Below are 20,133 nucleotides of genomic sequence, written 5' to 3'. Positions count from 1 at the left end.
TATTCATCAGCTCCTGTTTTATTAATAAGTTTTGTTTTGTTTCACATATGAATAAATACTGAGTCAACTTCATTTTCTGTATCTAAGGAGACCATATGACTTGTTTTAATAATGAACATGTTGCTTTTTTTTTTTTTTTTTTTGCATTTTACTTAAGAATCTGCCATGACAGAGTCTGTAGATGTTTGGGGAGAATTCTAGGTAAGGTCTGGAAAGAATGTTACACCTGCTGTGTAAATTCAGTTTGGAGGTTTTCTTTCCTTCTTTTTATAAACTCTGGAATAATTAATGTAGCGTTTGGGCCATCTGATCTTTAAAACTTTGAGGAGTTCTCTGGGGAAGCCATCTGCTTAGGTGTTTTTTTTTTGTTTTTTCTTTGTGGTGGACTTTTTGGCTTCTTTCTTTGTTCTGTGACTTCCTTCTTTGTTTAGACTTTCTGTTTCTACTGGGGTCAACTTTGTCAAGTTTTATTTCCCTAAAAATTTGTGTATTTCGTCTGAGTTTTCAAATCTGCTTACAAAGAATTATAGAAAGAAGTCTCTCTTAAAAAAAATTATTTAATTTTTACTGGAAAGGCAGATTTACAGAGAGAAAGAGATACAGACAGAAAGATCTTCTGAATGCTTGTTCACTCCCCAAATGGCCACAATGGTTGGAGCTGAGCCAGGAGCCAGGAGCTTCTTCTGGGTCTTCCACACAGGTGCAGGGTCCCAAGGCTTTGGGCCGTCCTCGACTGCTTTCCTAGGCCACAAGCAGGAGCTGGATGGGAAGTGGAGCAGCTGGCGTCCATATGGAATCCTGGTGCCCCCCAAGTTTTGATATTATGCTGTATCTATATTTCTTGATTTACAACCATGGTTTAACTTTGTTCTCCAGGTGTGTCTATAAGCAATGCTCATCACTGATTCTTCTTTTGCTGTCTCTCAGTGTTTGTGACTGTGCAAAGCTTGTTTGCTAACAGATTCCTTAAGAAGGGCTCATAGGGGTAATAGCTCCTGGAATTTAGCAAGTGTGTGATAGTGTTTTTCCACTTTTGTACTTGAAGTTCAGTTGGAGTAGATATATAACATCCTTGATTTGTATTTCCCTTACTTGAGTATCTTAAATTTTAATATCATTTTCTTTGAGCACCAAGAATTGGTGGAAAGTCTGAAGGACATCCTATTTTCTTTGCCCTATTAGCTTCTTAGTCTTCTTATTAGCTGCTCACTTATTTTTAAAATCTTTTTATTGAAATGATGACAATATGTCTTTTCCACATGTAATTTCAAAATGTTTTTTGAGGAATGTATTCTGAATGTATGATTATCATATTTGATTTGCTCCCTGATCTGGCATTCTCCCTCATGCTTCCCATCATGCGTGTGTTGGACTTCTTTGCTTATCTTGTGTGTAGATCACTTAATATTTAATATTTACTAATATCTTTATTTTGTCTGAAATTTTTTAGAGTTACTCATGCAACCGAACTGTATTTGTTTGCATGTGAACTTAACCTATTCGTGGTGATTCTATATGTATATAGAAATATATTTATTTAGCTGTTAGTTTAAAATGTCAAAATAGATACATTTTGAGAATATTCAGGTTAGCATTATCTTACATTTCATAAATTCGAGTTATAAGTTACAGGTGTAACCTCTGATGATTGTTGCATCTCCCAGAGTGCCCAAATGGTTGCTCATTAGAATGCATGTGATTTTGTCCTCTTTTTATGTATTATGGGAATAGTTACATGTAAATCTACCCATTTTCCATGAACATATTGATGAATTTTGCCCAGTATATTCACCCATGTCATCACTATCATAATCTTTGCGTGTGTGTATCACTATCACAATCTTGATAAAGACTCCATTCCCGTGCACTTTGTCCTCTCATTCCTGCCATCCCAGGCACGTGCTGCTGCTTTCACTGTTCTGAGGACTGGAGAGATGGGACGTGTTTTCATCTGCTCATTCACCATTTGTCTGGTGTCTTTTGGGAAAGCTTTATTCTAACCTTTTATCTACTTTTTTTTTTTTTGGATTTTTTATCTTCTTATTGAGTTGTAAGGTTTTCCTAATATGTTATAAATCAGTTGCCTTGTTTTGTAAAATTTTGCTTCTGAGCTGTGGCTCACTTTTGTGTTTTCGTAACTATAACTTATAAGAAGCAAAACTTTTTTTTTAAAGAAGCAAAACTTTAAATATGAAGTCTCGTTGATCTTTTCTTGGCCATTTGTTCCTTTGATATCTTATTTAAGAAAGATTAAGATAATCCAGTGTCACAAAAGTTTTCTTCAGCATTTCTTCAGTCTTTGCACATTCACCTATGAGGCTATCTCTAAGTCAATGACAATGATGTGATTATTAGTGTAAGTTTCTTTTTTTTTTTTTGCAAAGTTAGTTTAGCATCAAGTGTTTTAGCTCCTTCTCTGTCTTATAAACTATGAAATCATTTTTTTTTAAGATTTATTTTTTAATTTTTATTACAAAGTCAGATATACTGAGAGGAGGAGAGATAGAGAGGAAGTGGAGCTGCCGGGATTAGAAACAGCAGCCATATGGGATCAAGGTGAGGACCTTAGCCACTAGGCCACGCTGCCGAGCCCCGAAATCACTTTTTTTCCCAAAAAGAAAATTGATTTGGATGTTGGTAAATTTTCAATCATTTTGGAAATATTCCTTAACATTTAGTTCTCTAACCCTTGGAATGACTTAAATCTTAACTCTTAGTTTTTGCCTAACTCCCCATTGCAGTATTTTGTAGTTGTTACAACTTTAATGCAATTCACTCCCAAGTATTTTTGTGAATTGAGCCATTTAACACATTTATTGTGTAGTTAGTTTTTGTTTGTATAGATGAAGTCAATTGATTTTTGTATGAATGGCTTATATCTTGGGTTCCCCTCCTGCACTTGCCTGCGGGGCTAGTATCCTTTGTGGGGATTAGTTAGTCTTCAGTAGACAGGTTTCCATCTTCCTTTCTAATCTGTGTGCCTGCCAGTTCTTTGTATTGCCTCGTTGCGGTGACCAGGACCTTCAGAACAATGCTACATAAAATGTGATGTGAGCTGGCTTTTTGGCCTTGTTTTTGGTTATGCATAGGAAGCTTTGTGTCTTTTACAATATCAGACCAATCCTGCTTCTCTAAAATTAGCTATTGATATAATGTGTATTGCTTCAGTTTGTTCAACGAATGAATTCAATTTGTTCATATGCTGTTAAGAATTTTTTAGATAAAAGACTCATTTCTTTGAAAGGTGTAGTCCCTCGAGAGAAAGGGGAAAACACACACATGAGTTTTCCATCTTCTGGATCGCTTCCCAAACTCTCAACGGCTCCGGCTGGTTCAGGCTGAAGCCAAAAGCCAGGAGCTTCTTCTGTGTGTCCCATGTGGGTGATAAGAACCCAAGTAGTGGACCATTACCTGCTGCCTCCCAGAGTATGCAGTAGCAGCAAGCTGGAACAGGAAGGGGGGTTGGGACTTGACTCAGTCCTCCTATATAGGATGTGGGCATCCTGTCTTAACCACTGCTTCAAGCAACCAAACCATATTAGTTTGTTTGTTTTATTTTTAAAAGATTTATTCATTTTTATCAGGCAGAATTACAGAGAGGAATGTCAGAGAGAAAGATCTTCCATCCACTGGTTCATTACTCAAATGCCACAATGGCTGGAGCTGAGCCTTTCTCAAGCCAGGAGCCAGGAGTTTTTCTAGGTCTCCCATGTGGGTGGCAGGGTCCCAAGGGTTTCGGCCATCCTTAGCTGCCTTCCCAGGCCACAAGCAGGGAGTTGGATGGGAAGTGGAGCAACCAGACCCCATCTAGGATCCTGGCACATTGAGGTGGAGGGTTAGCCAATTGAGCCGTTGTGCAAAGCCCTTAATTTCTTTTTGAGTCATCTGATTACACACAGGAGAAATGAACTCAAATTCAGTTTTTCCCATAGTTTATATATTCACAGTGCAGATCACCTTGTGACCCCCAGCAGGTGTGTGATTTTGTCTCCAAATTCTGTATCAATTAATTCTGTAGCAAATACTGGTTGGGTGTCCTCTGTTTTGGTTCAGTTTTTACAGTTCCTTCATGGGGGATACAGCTCATAGATTGTGGGCCCAGACCCCCAAAATGTCTCTCTCCTTTTGATTTTGTTTGTTTTCATGAAATGTGGAGAAAGAAGAGTGGCAGGAGAGAGACAGAAAAAGGAGATAGAGAGAGAAAGAATCTTCCATCCTCTGCTTCACTTCCCAAATGCCTGCAGTGGTCAGGTCTGGGCCCTCCTAAATCCAGGAGTTTGTACTCAGCCTGGTCTCATGTGGGTGGCAGGAACAAAAGCAGGTAAACACGTGAGCAGGAAGCAGAGTCTGGACTCAATCCAGGAGCTAAGATGCAATGTGGGCTTGCTAAGGCCTGTCTTAACTGCTCCACCCTCTCCACGGACTGCAATCCAGGATCTGAGATGCAATGTGGGCTTGCTAAGGGCTGTCTTAACTGCTCCCCCCGCCCCAGATAGTTTCGTTTACACTTGTGATCAACCAGCTGCAAATCAGGGTTTCAACAACCTCCTGCTTTGGTTTGATTAATTTGCTCAAGTGGATGACAGAATGCAGGGAAGCATGTACGTTGACTGGTGTACGCTGAAGGCTGTTACCAAGGCTGTGGTTGAAGAGCTGAGTGGTGCAGGGTGTAGGGAAGAGCATGGTGCTTTCATGCCCCCTCCACATGCTCCACCCAGTCACGTGTTTATAGGCAAGCTCTAAACCCCTGAGTATGTGGTTTTATTTAATCATTTGATTGAGCTACAAGGAATGGGAAAGAAGAAGAAAGGGATTGAGGGAGGGAGGGGAGAGAGAGAGAGAGAATTTTGCATCCACTGATTTATTCCCCACATGGCCACAATAGTCAGGGTTGTGCCAGCCGGAAGCCAAGAGCCAGGAGTTTCATCTGGTTGGCAGGGTCCCAAGCACTTAGCAGGGAGCTGGATCAGAAGTGGAGCAGTTGGACTCAAATCGGGCCCCTCAGGTTGTGGCTTAGTTGGCTGCGTCAAAGCTTTGAGTGTTTATGGGGACTCAGTTACGTAAGTGTGATTGAAGCAAGGACAACCGTACAGAGGGGTGATTGGACAGAAAGGGTATGATCTAATGCTGTTTCTCTGAGGGAGAGACCAGCAAGGTCTTTCTTTTCCAATTATTCTTGGCCTCTTTGTGTATAATTTTTTTCCCTTCTGGGAGCGGGGAAGACGACTTCCAAAATGGGGTGTTATGATGAGCTGTCAGACAGGTGTGTCCAAGAATTTCCAAAAGGCTAACTGGAAGACAGAAAGGTGATGGCAGATTACAGAGATCCAGCCTCCGTGGCCTGCCTTGGGGAGAAAAGGGAGCAGGTGGAGAGAGGGCAGAGAAGGGCAGAGAGCGTCTGCTTCCCGCCGCCCAAAGCATCCCAACTTTACAGCAAAATGCAGTCTTTCACCTTTCTCGCTGTGATGCTGTTCTGAAGCTGCATCAGGAAGCAAGGACAGAAAGCCAAATACTTGAACCTTACTGTCCTGTTCATTTAGGAAATAGCAAGGGCCATGGGGACATGAGCCAGGACTGCGGATGAAATTAAAAAAACATATAAGTATCGCAGCATCACATGTCAGTGTTATTTGTGCCTTTCAAGGAATTTGTTCATTTTTCCATTTGATAGATTGATCCCGTTGTCCATTTGCTGTCACAAAATTGCCTGTAATAATCCCTTATTCCCTTTTTTTTTTTTAAATATCTGTAGAATTTGTTGCTCTGTTCCTCTTTTATTTTTGTTATTAGCAAGTTGTGCCTCTCTCTTTATGTCCTCATCTGTCTGGTCAGGAGTTTATAAATTTTATTGATCTTTCAAAGAGCCAATGTTTGGGTTTTGCTGATTTTCTCTATTATTTCTCTGTTTTCTGTTTTATTGACTTTTTGTACATCTCTCTCCTGTTTCATTCCTTTGTTTGCTTTGAGTTTGATTTTTCCCCCCTAGTTTCTTAAAATGAAAGCTTACATTATTGATTTGGAATCTTTCTTCCTTCCTGATATTGACACGTTAAATTCACACATTTCTTTTAAGTTCTGCTTTAGTGACAGTCTAGAATTGTCAGTGGGCTATATTTTCATTAAGGTTTAGTTCAAAATATTCTCTAATTGATCTTGCATTTTTCTTTGATCCAAAGTTTCTTTAGAAGTGTATTTTTGTTTAACAGATTTATGTTGTTTTTGTTGCAAAGTCAGATATACAGAGAAGAGGAGAGACAGAGAGGAAGATCTGTCCACTGATTCGCTCCCCAAGTGGCTGCAATGGCCGGAGCTGAACTGATCTGAAGCCAGGAGCCTCTTCTCCCACGTGGGTGCAGGTTCCTAAGGCTTTGAGCCACACTCTGTTGCTTTCCCAGGCCACAAGCAGGGTGCTGGATGGGAAGTGGAGCAGCTGGGATATGAACTAGTGCCCACATGGGATTCTGGCGCATGCAAGGCGAGGACTTCAGCAACTAGGCTACTGCACCAGACCAACAATTTTAATATTTTACAAGTAACTGACAGTTAATAATTTCCTGCTTTATTTAAAAAATAGGAAATATTACAACCTTAGAGGTTTCTGTTTCCATGTTGAATTTATTGTTCTAATATATCTACATATGTTGTAAGTCTCCAAAGGCATTGTTCCGTCTTTGATTTTAAAGTTGAATGGTTAGTAAGGAAATTAAGAGTAGCAAGACAGTCTTTTTTTTTTTAAGATTTATTTATTTTTATTGGAAAGTCAGATATACAGAGAGGAGGAGAGACAGAGAGCAAGATTTTCCCATGGCTGGAGCTGAGGCAATGCAAAGCCAGGAGCCTGGAGCTTCTTCCAGGTCTCCCACACGAGTGCAGGGTCCCAAGGCTTGGAGTTGTCATCGACCACTATCCCAGGCCACAAGCAAGGAGCTGGATGGGAAGTGGGGCTGCTGGGACATGAACTGGTGCCCTTATGGTGTCCTGGCGTGTGTAAGGTGAGAACTTTAGCCACTAGGCTACCGCACCAGGCCCAAGAAAATACAGTCTTTTGTATTTACCAGAATATTTACTGTTTCTGATATTTTCCATTCCTTTTGGAGGATTCCGCTTTTTGTTTGGTATTATTTCTCTTTAGCCTGAAAAATTTTCTTTCAGTTTTTTTTCCTTGTAGTGCGGCTCTGCTTCTGACCAAATTTCTTAGATTATTCTTGTCTGGAAATATCTTCACTTTGCTTTTATTCTTGAGTAATATTTTTGCTGAATATAGAATTCTGCTCTGGCAGGTTTCTGCCTCTCAGCCTTTAAAGCTGTCACTCCATCTGGCCCTTCTGGTTTTGGAAAGGAATTCAGTCACTACTTGTCATCTGTCCATAAAATTAATGTAAATTATTGTCTACTTTTAAGATATTGTCTTCATCTTTGGCTTGCAGTAGTTTGATTAGCAGGTGTATTTCTGTTGCAATGGATTTGTGGGTGGTTTTCTTTCGGCTTTAATGTTTATCGTTTGTGTCTGAAAATAATCTGCTTTGTATCAAATCTGGGTACCCTTTGGATATCTTTGTTCCCCTCTTTATTTCTGCTCCATCCTTTGGTCCTGTCTTCTGGTCCTCCCATTGCAGGGACACTTCACGTTTTTCTGTCATCTAACTCTGTTCGTTTTATTATCCCTGCTGCCCCTCAGGCCTGGATACTTTCTGTTGATGTATTTTCAAGTTCACATGCTCTTTCCTGTTTGTTGTTTTTTTCCTTTTTGGATTAGTTTGAGGCAGTCCTATGAAAAATTTTTTTAATTTCGGAAATTATGTTTTTTCAGTTGGAGAATCTCCATATTATTCTTTTATTATTTTTATTCTTCTACTGTGATTTCTCATTCGTCTTGTGAGAGTTCCATGTGTTGAAAGCATGTTTTACTTGATTTCCTCAAGGACAGTGGAGCTGTTACATTAAAATCCTTGTCTGTTGATTTAAATATCTTTTTAATTTCTGTTTTGGACTGGATTGTCTCTCATTTTTGGTGCTTCATATATTGGAGGATTTTGAGCTCTACCCTGGAGGTCATGAATGTTAAATTGTGAAGACTTTGGATTTGATAAAATTACATGATACATTCAGCATGTTTTCATAAAGGACTCTGTGTGAAGTGATTATGTATGCCCAACTGTAGGCTAGTATAAGTGTTCTGAGGTGGGAGAGGCTGATCTGTGGTGTTTGATATGTTAGGTTAGTAAATGAATTTTCAACGTAATATATGGTGACTTTACTGGAACATACACCTGTAAATCAAGAGGTCTCTGATTCTTTTTCTTGTAATAAATCTATAGGGGAGTTCCTGTTGTGTGTGTAAATATATATATAATATAAAAATATTATATATTTAATATAGATAAAATATAACCATTATATATAATATATAATACTATATTTTAAATATATATTTTATAATATTTTATATTATATATCTGAAGATATATTTTAGATATTTTATAATGTGAAATATCTGAAGCCAGGAGCTTCTTCCAGGTCTCCCATGCAGGTACAGGGTCCCAAGGCTTTGGGCCATCCTCGACTGCTTTCCCAGGCCACAAGCAGAGAGCTGGATGGGAAGCAGGGCTGCCAGGACACAAACGGTGCCCATTTGGGATCATGGCGCCTGCAAGGTGAGGACTTCAGCTGTTAGGCTATTGTGCCAAGCCCAAAATTGACTTTTGAATGTACCATATATTTATTTTTATTGGAAAGGCAGATTTACAGAGAGGAGAGACAGAGAGAAAGATCTTCCACTTACTGGTTCACCCCTCAAGTGGCTGCAATGGCTTGAGTGAGCCGATCCAAATCCAAGAGCCAGGAGCTTCTTTCGGGTCTCCCACGTGGGTGTAGTGTCCCTCAGCTGTGGGCCATCCTCTACTGCTTTCTCAGGCTACAAACAGGGAGCTGGGTGGGAAGCGGAGCAGCTGTATCACCAACTGGCATATTAAAAAAGTATTTAATTGAATGGGAGAGAATGGGGGAGGAAAAGAGAGGGAATGAATGTGAAAGAAACAGCTCTGCCATCCACCTGTTCACTGAAGAAATGCCTGCAGCAGCCAGGGGGCCAAAGTGAAGAGCGAGGAACCCAATGGAGATCTCCCGTTCTGTTGGCAGGAACCCAAGCTCTAGCGCCCTTGCAGCTACCTCCCAGGGTCTGTGCTAACAGGAAGTTAGAGTCAGGAGTCTTAATTACGAGGCTGAACTCTTATCCCACGTAGCTCACTGTAGAATTGAAATCCAAATGGAGTAAACAGGGCTCATTGCTAACTGCAATACTTTCTGCTTTTGTAACTTCTGCTTTCCTTGCTTGTCTGTGAAACTGTGAGACTCTGTGAGCTTGCAGGCCAAGCTGCTACGTGACCTTCAGCACAGATAATTCTCTGTTCCCAGGAATCAGGAACCCAGTCTGGTTATCTCACAGGTGGTTCCAACGTCTGGCTGTCTTAACTACTGGACCAGAGAAGAGACACAGGCTGTCCAACCACAACAAGCTATTGTAAAATGTCCCTGTAAAAACCCTGTAAATGTGCTGTTCGGGGCTGCACTCTGGTGAGAGGTGTTGGTCCTGGTTAGTTGGTTGATTGCCTTCCCTCTCATTGTAGTAAAACTTTGTGGTGAGTATTATATTCTGTTTTAGTGGTCAAGTGGATACAACATTCACCTTTTAAAAGTGAAATTAAAAAAACCGACAATTCAAAGAGGGAAGAATAGAATAGTACGGTTGCTCTTCTGTTTTGGCTTGTTTTTGTTTTTGCAAGGTGATAAGTCACATGCTGTTGTCCTCTCTGATATATGCCTTCTTTAACCTTCCATCCTTGCAGTTGGTTATGGCTGTTCTTCGTTTGTGTCTCAAGCCCAGCAACTCGTCCATTAGGATTCTGTTCGCAGTAGTTTCGTCTCAGTGCACAGCCATACTTTGAAAGCAATCTGGCTTCTTGCTGGTTTTGGAGTTTGCTCCCTCTCTGCCAGGGCTAAAGAGCAGAAGCCTGTCCATGCTTTGGCTGCTCTTTTCAGATGGGCCCTGCTGCTTCCTGGGACCTCCTGGTGCAGGTTTGGGAGCTCTCTTGTCTGGAGGACCATAGAGACCCAGTTGGCTCTTTGCTGCCTACCTTCGTGGAGCCTGATAGCCTGTGGGTGCGAGCTAACAGTAGTTTGTCCCTGGGCTGTCACAGGTGTTTCATGTGGATGCCTTGCCACCTACTTTTGTTTTAGCTGTTATCAGAATGTTCTTCGTTTGGTTATCTTTAGTCACCTCTCTGTTATTAAAGGAGAGCCTTGGGTTGACTTTAAAACTACATTACAGAAGCCTCCTCTTTTACTGTGTTGAAGCTGACCCATGGTGGATGTTTAAAATCTATTCTCTGGTATTCAAGATCCATTTGTTGGGCCCAGCAGCGTGGCCTGACAGCTAAAGTCCTTGCCTTGAACGCGCTGGGATCCCATATGGGCGACTCCATGCTCCACTTCCCATCCAGCTCCCTGCTTGTGGCCTGGGAAGGTAGTTGAGGATGGCCCAAGGCCTTGGGACCCTGCACCTGTGTGGGAGACGTGGAGGGAGGTTCCTGGATCCTGACTCCAGATCGGCACAGCACCAGCCATTGCGCTCACTTGGGGAGTGAATCATTGGACAGAGGATCTTCCTCTCTGTCTCTCCTCCTCTCTGTATATCTGACTTTGTAATAAAAATAAATAAATCTTTAAAAAAAAAAAACCCAAGATCCGTTTGTTTAACAAATGGTTACTGCCTTTAAATCCAGGCTGTAGGGATTCACACACTCTTTATTTCTGGGTCAAAATGGAGCCATGACAGCTCCCTTAATAAAAAAGAGATTATCTCAAGCTGTAAACACAGGAACCTGTCAACAATGCCAATATTGTGTTTTCCTAGCATGAAGCAATAGTTCTGTTTGCTCTTCAGGTGTTTTTTTTTTTTTTTTTTTTTTTTTTTTTTTTTTGAGATTAAGTAATGTAGTATTTGTGTAATATATCCTCAGAGGACGGAACTGTAAAGAAACTGAGGAAGCAATGATGGGAAAAGTTCGGAAAGAACCCCCCTGTGCTGTGAAATGACTTTAAGCTCATGGACTGCCCATGTAAGCGTATATTGCAACTGAAGAATGAGTGTTGCCTTGTGTATCACATCTTTCTAAGTGCTATGAATCATTCGTATGTTTGTGATGGTACTACAGCTGACTAACCTACTGTACTGCCAAGTTTTGTCAGAGTTGCATTGTGCATACTACTGAATAATCATAATGACCAACTGATTGCAGGGCTGTCATGGTGGTATAGCACACTAATTTGCTGCCCATGGTGCTGGCATCCCATATGGGTACTGGCTCGTGTCCTGGCTGCTCCACTTTTGATCCAGTGCCCTGCTAATGGCCTGGGGAAACAGCAAAGAGTGGCCCAAGTCCTTGGGAAATATTGGAGAAGTTCCTAGCTCCCTGCTTCGGAGCAGCCCAGCTGTTGTCCTGGTGGCCATGTGAGGAGTGAAACTCTGAGTCGTGATTCTCTCTTTCTTTCTTCCCATCCCTTTGTTTCTCCTTGTCTGTCTTTGAAATTCTGACTTTCAAGTATAATAATCCCTCTTAAAAAAGCCCCTGCATTTCTAGCTGATGAATATTATGCTGTTCTTTTGTTTCCCTTATTTTAGAGTGTACCCCTCTCTTTTTTTTTAACTTTTATTTTTGATGATGTTTACATAGTTGATTAGGGTGTAAGGGGTCGAGGGTTAGGGGAAAGTGGGTGAGTTGATGTTTACATAGTTGATTAAGGTGGAAGGGGTCAAGGGTTAGGGGAAAGTGGGTGAGACCATTGTTTCCAAATTTTCTTTGTCTTTTACTCGAATCCTGGGAAAGGAAAGAGATAAGGGGAGAAGCAGCACCCAGCCTCCCAAGGGCCTCAGTGCCTAGGGCTGGGGAACAGCCACCTGATTTCATCCTAGGTTTCCCAATGTGGAGCTTGTAGGGTGTGCCCTTCTTACAGAACAAGTCAACATGAAGCAGAGAGCCATGTTATGTGGCGATAGCCTCATCCGCTTTGTGTTTACAGTTTCTCTTGAATGCATCAGGAGACTGCATGGAGTGGTTGACCTGTACCTTCTAGGATAGTGTAAATACACGCCATGGTGATAGCAAAATGAAATTGCCTAAGAACGTATTTCCAGACGCTGTCCTGATGTTAAGCCATGCATGACTATATTTATGCCTGTGGTGAGTGACGAAAAAAAACCAGAGATAGAAACAGACAAAATATGAAAAATATTGTATCTTGTAATCTGAGTTGCAGAAAAAAAAGGAGCATCCATTTATTGTTATTTTTAAAGTGTACATATAATTGTATGTCCTCTAACATACTTGCAGATATGCCTTTTTTAAAAAGGTTCATTTATTTTTATCTGAAAGGCATCTTTACAGAGAGAGAAAAAAGATTTCCCATCTTGTTCACTCCCCAAATGATCACAACGGCCAGAGTTGGGTTGGTCCGAAGACAGGAATTTGGAGCTTCCTACAAGTTTCTGATATGGATGCAGGTGCCAAAGGACTCGGCCCATCTTCTGCTGCTTTCCCAGGTGCATTAGCAGGGAGCTGGATTGCAAGTGGAGCAGTGGAGACCCAATCTGCCCGTGTGGGATTCTCGCTCTGTAGGCGAAACCTTGATTGACTACACCTTTGTGATGCCCCCAGGATGCAGCCTGAATTCAGCTTCCTCTAGATTCCTTCCTTTGGAAGTTACTGTGTAAGGTTAGGCATGAGTTTTAGGAAGAAGGGTCTACTAATAGTGGAGGTTTGGCAATGCTGAAGTGTAAGCCAGCGGATCTCTGGCAGAAAAGTGGTGGAGGAGTGGGCTACTTTGTTTTTTATTTAAGCTCAAGTTGACATACTTCTGTTTTTTAGGAGAAAACGAAAGCAGAGCACATCTTTGTGGTAGCTGGTTAGGGACTAGTGCAGAATTTCATGTGCTCTTGAACGTGTGGCTCTTGGACTGGCTGCTTTCACTTAGACGTGTTGCCTTAGATTTAACAACAGTTGTATGGAGTGTGGGACTCTCGGTGATGACTGCCTTCTGTAGTCTGTTCTTGAACTGCACGGATCTGATCTTGAATGACTGACTTCCATGCTTTATGCACGGTGGGATCTCCCTTCTCCCAGGAGAACTGGTGACTCTGCGCGTGCCTGAACATGTCTTTGTTCCCAAGGCTCTGTTCACCTGAATGGTCTCTTCCAAGGTTGTGGAGGCATTCTGTCAGCAATGTCTCACTGCCAGTGCTGTCATTGGGTCCTTCATCTTTCCTAACTGTTGAACAAATTACAAAAAAAGAAGAAAAAAATCTGGAAGCAGGTGGAATCTTTTCTTTCTCTGCCATTTCTGACATTTTACAGTGGTGTATATAAAATAGGTCTATTTTTATTCAGTGTGGTGGGCCCTTTATAGAAATATTTCTTTCTTTATTTGAAAGTGACAGAAACACACACACACACACACACACACACACACACACACAGAGAGAGAGAGAGAGAGAGAGAGAGAGAGAGAGAGAGAATCAGTCTTTTATGTACTGGTTCACTCCTAGATGGCTGCAACATCTAGGGCTGGGCCTGACCAGAGCTAGCAGCCCGGAAATGCATACGTGACAGTGTCCAAGTAGGTTGGCCACTTTGTGCTGCTTTCCTAGGTGCCTCAGCAAGGAGCTGGACCTGAAGCAGAGCATCAGGGACATGAGCTGTTACCTTGGGAGATTGCCGTCACAGGTGGTGCCTTGACCTACGGCACCGCTGTGCTGGCATGGTAGGCCCTTTTAACCTGCCATTGTCACGTATTTTCTTGACTAACTTTGTTAATTTTTATAACTTTTCTTCTCTTGGCATTGTGTGTGTTTTTCAGTGGAACTCCTTATATTCTGATCTAGAACTCTGGATTGATCATTTGTCCTTACTTTGTCTTTCTGCTGCTACTTTGAGGAAATTTCCTCAATAGTGTCTCCCACTTCTGGGATTGTGTGTTAATAGGGCAGGATTCTTCTTTCATGTTCTCTCTGTGTTAACAGGCACCAACATCCATTCACAGATAGAGAATGCTTTCTTTCTGACGTTAAGAATAGTTTTTTGGGAGGTTTTGCTCTTCCACGTAGTCAATTTCTTTTCCTTCTTTCTTGTCTTGCATGTTGTGAGCTGACAACACTTTGCTGTGCCCTCATGATAGAACATTGAGACTAAGCGGTTGATCCGGGCATGTTGGTGGACTGTCTGTTGGGGTGCCTCTGATGTCACAGTCTCCAGGTCTTTGGTCAAATTCACTGAAGAATGAGGAAAAAGTGCCTTTCAGTATCACTTTGTGAACAGCTGTGGTAGGTGTTGAGTGTTGGTGTTGGCTCAGCTTGGTGTTGGGCAGTGATGCTCCACAGAGCCATCAAATCCCCTCGACTTAGAAAGGTGACCACTGTTGTCAACTGTGTTTGTTTTGCTTCATTCCGGAGAACTTGTGATGAATGTTTGCTCTAAGCTGTGGGCTTCAGATAAGCCAAGCTGGGGAGAGATGTTTCCTTAGGAAGCAGAGAGATAATTGAAGGTGCTAGCTGCTCCTACACAATTTTCAGCCAGTCCACAATTTTCGGTCACCCACCTCTGCTGCTCCCCTCTGGCTCAAGTGGAATCTGGTGCTGCCAGTTCTGTGCTTTTTGAGAATTCTGAAATTCACAGCATCTGATTCTCAGCTTTCCATGCTACTGACTTTCTCTGTTGTGGCAAGTCAAGTACACGTGCCAGTTTGTTTTCCAATAGGCATACCTGAACATCCCCTTAGCCCTAGGGTAGCGGCATTCCAGGTGAGCGTGATTTGTATCATCTTAACTTTGCAGTCTTAACTCAGCCTCTTTCCCCCACATCTGCTACCTTCTCCTTTATGTTTCCCTTCAGGCCTTCCCAGATCATCCCTAAGCGAGAGAGGCATTTCCTAACCCCTTCTTTATTCTCTCTCTGGGACCACTGTATATTTCCTCATGAGCTTTTGGAAAGTATTTATTATCCTTTTTTCATTTTCCTGCTTTTCCATCTTCTCGGTAAGATGAGGGGTGTGGCAATCTCCTGCTCTCTCATGTTCCCAGCATTTGACCCTCAGTAAGCCTTGGCTGAATGAGTGAAGAAACAAATTGTACGTGACTACATGTACAATTTAGAGTTGACAACAGTTTTCTTATTTGTAAAAAAAAAAAAATTAAGGGTCAGGGAATAAAAAGAGCACCCGTCTCAGGATTGTCGTGAGGCTTAGCAGAATTAAAAGGGTAAAGTACATAGAATGATGCCTGGTACCTGATAAACATGAGAAAAATGTGATTTTCATATTTCTAAGAGTCTCAAAAATAGTTCTCAGAGAGTTATCATTTGTTATTTAATTGTTGCTTTATTTTGAGCAAGCTAGAGAAAATTTTATTGGATGATGGACTGGATTATTCTTGAGTGTTGTGGAATCGCAGTACCCATGAATTTCCATGCCAGGCTGATCATGATCTCAACTCTTATTTTATCACCAACAATGAGGTGTGTCCATAAGGAAAAGATCCAGACTATTCCTCTGAGGTCGTCTGGTTTGCTAGAGATGCACACAGTGCTGACTGGGAATCTTATTTTGTTTTTCAAGCTTTGACTGATTTACTTAAGAAAGTTGGGGAGGGAGTTCCATTCATTTGGTTTAATCCTCAGATGATCGCACTAACTGAGCTGGGCTGGGCTGAATCCAGGAGGCAGGAACTCAAAGCCAATGGCACGGACTTCCTCACTGGTGCCATCAGTGCTATCTCCTGTGTTTGCATTGGCAGAAAGGAGGGGTCAGGAGCTGAGGCAGCACTTCAGCAAGGACCACAGCTGTCTCAGCCAGCATTCTGACCAATGGGACAAAAGTTCACCCCACAATTCATGTTATTCAGACGTTTCTGGATCTCCATGCTTTTTTAGAGGATATAACTTGTTTCTTCTGCTTTTTTAAAAAAAAATCTTACTCTTTTTTTACCCCTTTTCTGATCTTACTCCTTTTGAAGAAATGCTTATTTTACTTTTATTTATTTGAAAGGCAGAGTTACAGAAAGAAGGAAAGATAGTGAGAGAGGTCTTCCATCTGCCCATTCACTTCCCAAATGGCTGCAATCGCTGGAACTGAACCATTCTGAAGCCAGGAACCTGTAGCTTCTTCTAGGTCTCCTGTATGGATGCAGGTGCCCAAGGACTTGAGTTATTCTCTGCTGCTTTCCCAGTCCATCAACAGGGAGCTAGACCAAAAGTGGAGCAGCAAGCAGGGAGTTGGAAGGAAAGTGGAGCAGCCGAGACTTGAACCAGTGCCTATGTGGGATCCCACTGTGCAAGGCGAGGATTTAGCCCCTAGGCTACCATGCTGCCCTCCTTTCTTTAAATGTGTGAAAAATGTGCAGTGCCCCTGAAATAGTTCAAGTATTTCATTTTGTAGGAAACATGTGACCTTGGGCAAATTACTTAACTTCTCTCGATGCCTTCGTGTCTTGCTGGTAATATGACAATAATGTGACCATCTCTTTTATGTTTACCAGCACACAGGAAACACTTGGGATTTAAAATTATCATTATGACCTTCTAAAGGATGAAGATTGTGTCTTATGTATCTTCCTTACTGATTTATCAGCGCCTCAAGTACTTAGCCAATTGACGTCTAATGAATGCATAAGATGCTAAAATCTTTCCCTCCACTTCTGCTGTGTGATTTACTACTGAATGTCTAACATCTGCTAAAACTCCAGAACCCTGCTTTCCTTTTTTTTAAAATCACATTTCATTTTATGACGTTGTTTCATAGGCTCTCGGATTCCCTCAAACCCTCCCCGTGACCTCCCCTCATGGTGGATTACTCCACCTTATTGCAGTGTTACAGTTCAAATCCAGTCATGCTTTTTTTCATTGCAAGCATGTACCATGCATAGAGTCCAGCATCTTATTGTCCAGATAAATTCAACAGTTTCTTGGGGAGGCCAGCTCTGGTCTAAAAGCAGAGCTGGCAGAATATCGTCCTGACCAATTAAAAGCCATATCATAACATCAACAGCAGTTTACAACATTATGGAGTTAATTGACATGGTACTGAGTGACTGATATGTTAGAAAATGCAAGTTCTTAACCACATCCTGTGACTACTTCATGAACATTTCAATTTTAGTTTTATACAACCAGCTTTTATACATCTTAAAATGGCTGTAGGCTACTATTCAGCTGTCTCGTGTCTATTTTCATTTTTTGTATTTAGCAGTTTATTGTATTGAAGCATATTTTTTACTGAACTTGGCAGATTTTAGGATAGTCCAAACTGGCTTATAACTTTAACAAGGCATATGTCAACAATTGAGACACAGAGCAGTTTTAGGAGGGGTGTGCAGAGAAATCTTCAATACGCCAGTGAGGAGTAACTTATTTTCGTGTCCTACCTAGTAAGGTATATGTGAGTCCCCACTGACCGTTTCCTGTCTGGCAGAACCCTGCTTTTCACACGTGCTCAGAAACTTAACTGAATAGTTAAGTGGAAGTACTTTGAAAAATGTAAATTGCTGCACAAAGGTAATTGATGATGATGAGGAGGATGATAGTGTTGGTGTCACTTGCCCCAAAATGGGAGTGTGCTTTGCAGATCTCCGTTGTCTGAAGGCTGTGCCAGGTGCAGTCAGTCAGCTGGACCTAACCCTGGCTGCAGAGTACGTGTGTGAGTATGCAGTATTTCAAAGAGCTTCCCTGTGCGCTTTGTCACGTGGCATCCTCTGGAGTGTTCTGACCCCCGGCTTGGGTGTCCATCGTCCCTTGTATAGATCTTTTATGAGGGTTTGCTTTTTTTAAAGACGGTGGCCTTCCTCAAAGGAGGTCTATCCTTCCATCAAAGGATTCTGCTTCCCCACTGGAATTCCCAGCGAGAACACTGTGGTTTTCTTCTCCCCAGGTTTCCCTTTCAGAATTTTTTTATTACTAGCTGTGTTTATTTTTTTATTCTTCTAGAATTGAATTTTAGTGCCACATGCTGTGTGTGTCTATGTGTACTTGTGTGTATGTGTGTGTGATTTATCCTTGGTTTTATTGATGCAGAATCACTGATGTATCCCTCTTGCTCTGTGACTTGCCTCCTTTTAAGCGGTGGAATATTGGACCAGGAAGAGGAATACTGATTACTTATCGTAGTGCTTTTCAATTCACCTGTGCCAGTCACTATGCTAAGTTGTTTGTAGTATTTTAAAATCTCACAGCAATTCCATGAGATATGTCATTACTTCTATTTTATAGATTAGGAAATGACTCTCAGCGAGGTTCATGACTTTGCCCAAGTTCTCATAGCTTACTGTCTGGAAGAACCAGAATTTGAATGACACCTGGGTTTTAGATTTTGTTGCAGCTCTACTCTTAGGTATGACTTGGACTCCCAGTTTCTTTGTTTTTCTATCTGTAGAATGGAAATATTTTAATAGAGTGTGAGCATTTTAATGACTGGCAGTGTCATGAGGAAGAAGCTGGGGGTTTGTCTGGCCATAGCTGAAGAAAATTACCGGTGTGTCAGAAAGTTAATAATAATGGGCCTGCAGAAGCCATAGCAGGCCAGAACCAGAATCCAGGAAATTCATCTGGATCTTTCATGTTTGTGACACTTGGGCCATCTTCCCCGGCTTTCCCAGGTGCATTAGTAGGGAGCTGGGAGGGAAGCAGAGCAGCTGCGACTTGAACCAGAACTCTGAAGCGGCATTCTTGCATCATGACTTAACTCATAGCACCTCAGTGCTAGCCTTTCCAGTGCTTCTTGGCCAACAGAATAAAATGGGACCAGCCCTAGCCCTGCTAAGCCTTGTGTTTTGTTTATTTTTCTATTTCTTCTTGTAAGATTGTTTTCCCTGAAGGTCCCTCTTCGAGGTCTGCTTCTATGAAGAGTGTCTCACTTCTCTCTAGCTGGAGGTGCACAGCTCTAATTGTCAGTCAAGCATGACGGGAGAGGGAAGCTTGTTTATTCATCTGTGCTTTGCTCCCTGAGTTAGAGTCGGGCACGTGGGCTTGTGTGACCATAGGATCATGTGTGGTTTCTCACACAGTTACAGGCACGGGGCTTTCTGTGGGCTCCTCCGATTCTCGGAATAATTCATTTTCGCTCTCATGCCATCTTGAAGAAACTGTCCCATCCTCATGTTTTAGCATCTTTCAGCCAGTTTCATACCCCAAAGGGGTAGTGGCAGAATTGGGGCTTTTGGAAGGAAGTGATAGAAGTTCTTCCTTCAAGCACTAGGAAGAGGAGGCTGAGCAACCTTTACTGATGTATCTAAGATCCAGAGCAAGAGGAGAACATGCCAGGAATGTGGATTCTAACTGCTTCATTGTATCAAGGCTCATGCGACTCATCCAACCATCCAACAAACATTTATGTAGGACCAGACACTTCATAGATGCAGTGGAAACAAACATAAAAGAGGCAGTTCATGATCTCAAGCTCTGACAGTCCAATGGCTGAACTGATAACTAAACACACAGTAGTTAGTGTCATGAGGGGGAAGCACTGGGTGCTGCAAAAATGTGGAGTCGCTGCTTCTCACGTAGCTTATTGGGGTGAAGGTTCACTGTCTACCAGGGCAGAGGTGGCAGCTGAGCTTAAGAATCCTGAGTTGGCCAGGCTGAGAGGCACAGCTTGTGTTCTTGTATTAGTATGGCCAAAGTGTGGCACACAAAAAAGAAGCTGAAGATGCACTCTGGCAGGTGAGCAGGGAGCTGTTCATGCTGAGCCCGATGTACTTAGGCGATTGTTTAGATTTTAGCCAGTGGAAGACGAGAAAGTTTTAGAAAGATTACCCTGGGTGCCACAGGGAAAGGGATCAAAAGAGAACAGAGTCTTGCTGTCACATCAGTTAATCTAGGAAAGAGATTGAGCAAACTTCAATTGAGGTTTTATCCGGGTGGATGGATGAGAGTAGATCTGCCGGATGATTTATAAATAGAACAAATAGAACCCAGAAGTAGTCGTTGTTGGAGACAAAGGGCACAAAAATGGATCCAGCAATTTCGTGATGAAAACTTGATTCTAAGGAAGTAACTAAAAATATTTACGAGGCTATCCTTTGAAATGTTGAATGGA

At 41.9% G+C, this 20,133-nt stretch overlaps 1 protein-coding gene across 8 annotated transcripts in view; it reads left to right on the top strand.

Annotated features, from left to right (window-relative positions):
* The window catches only part of UNC79 (unc-79 homolog, NALCN channel complex subunit), a 261,393-nt gene that overhangs the window by 50,988 nt on the left and 190,272 nt on the right, over positions 1-20,133 (top strand). The gene's annotated exons all lie outside the window — the stretch shown is intronic.

This window comes from Ochotona princeps, chromosome 26 (genome assembly GCF_030435755.1).
Source record: "Ochotona princeps isolate mOchPri1 chromosome 26, mOchPri1.hap1, whole genome shotgun sequence".
Lineage (NCBI taxonomy): Eukaryota > Metazoa > Chordata > Mammalia > Lagomorpha > Ochotonidae > Ochotona > Ochotona princeps.
Note: the sequence above shows the minus strand (reverse complement) of the source record. Positions and strands in the feature narration are given on the sequence as shown.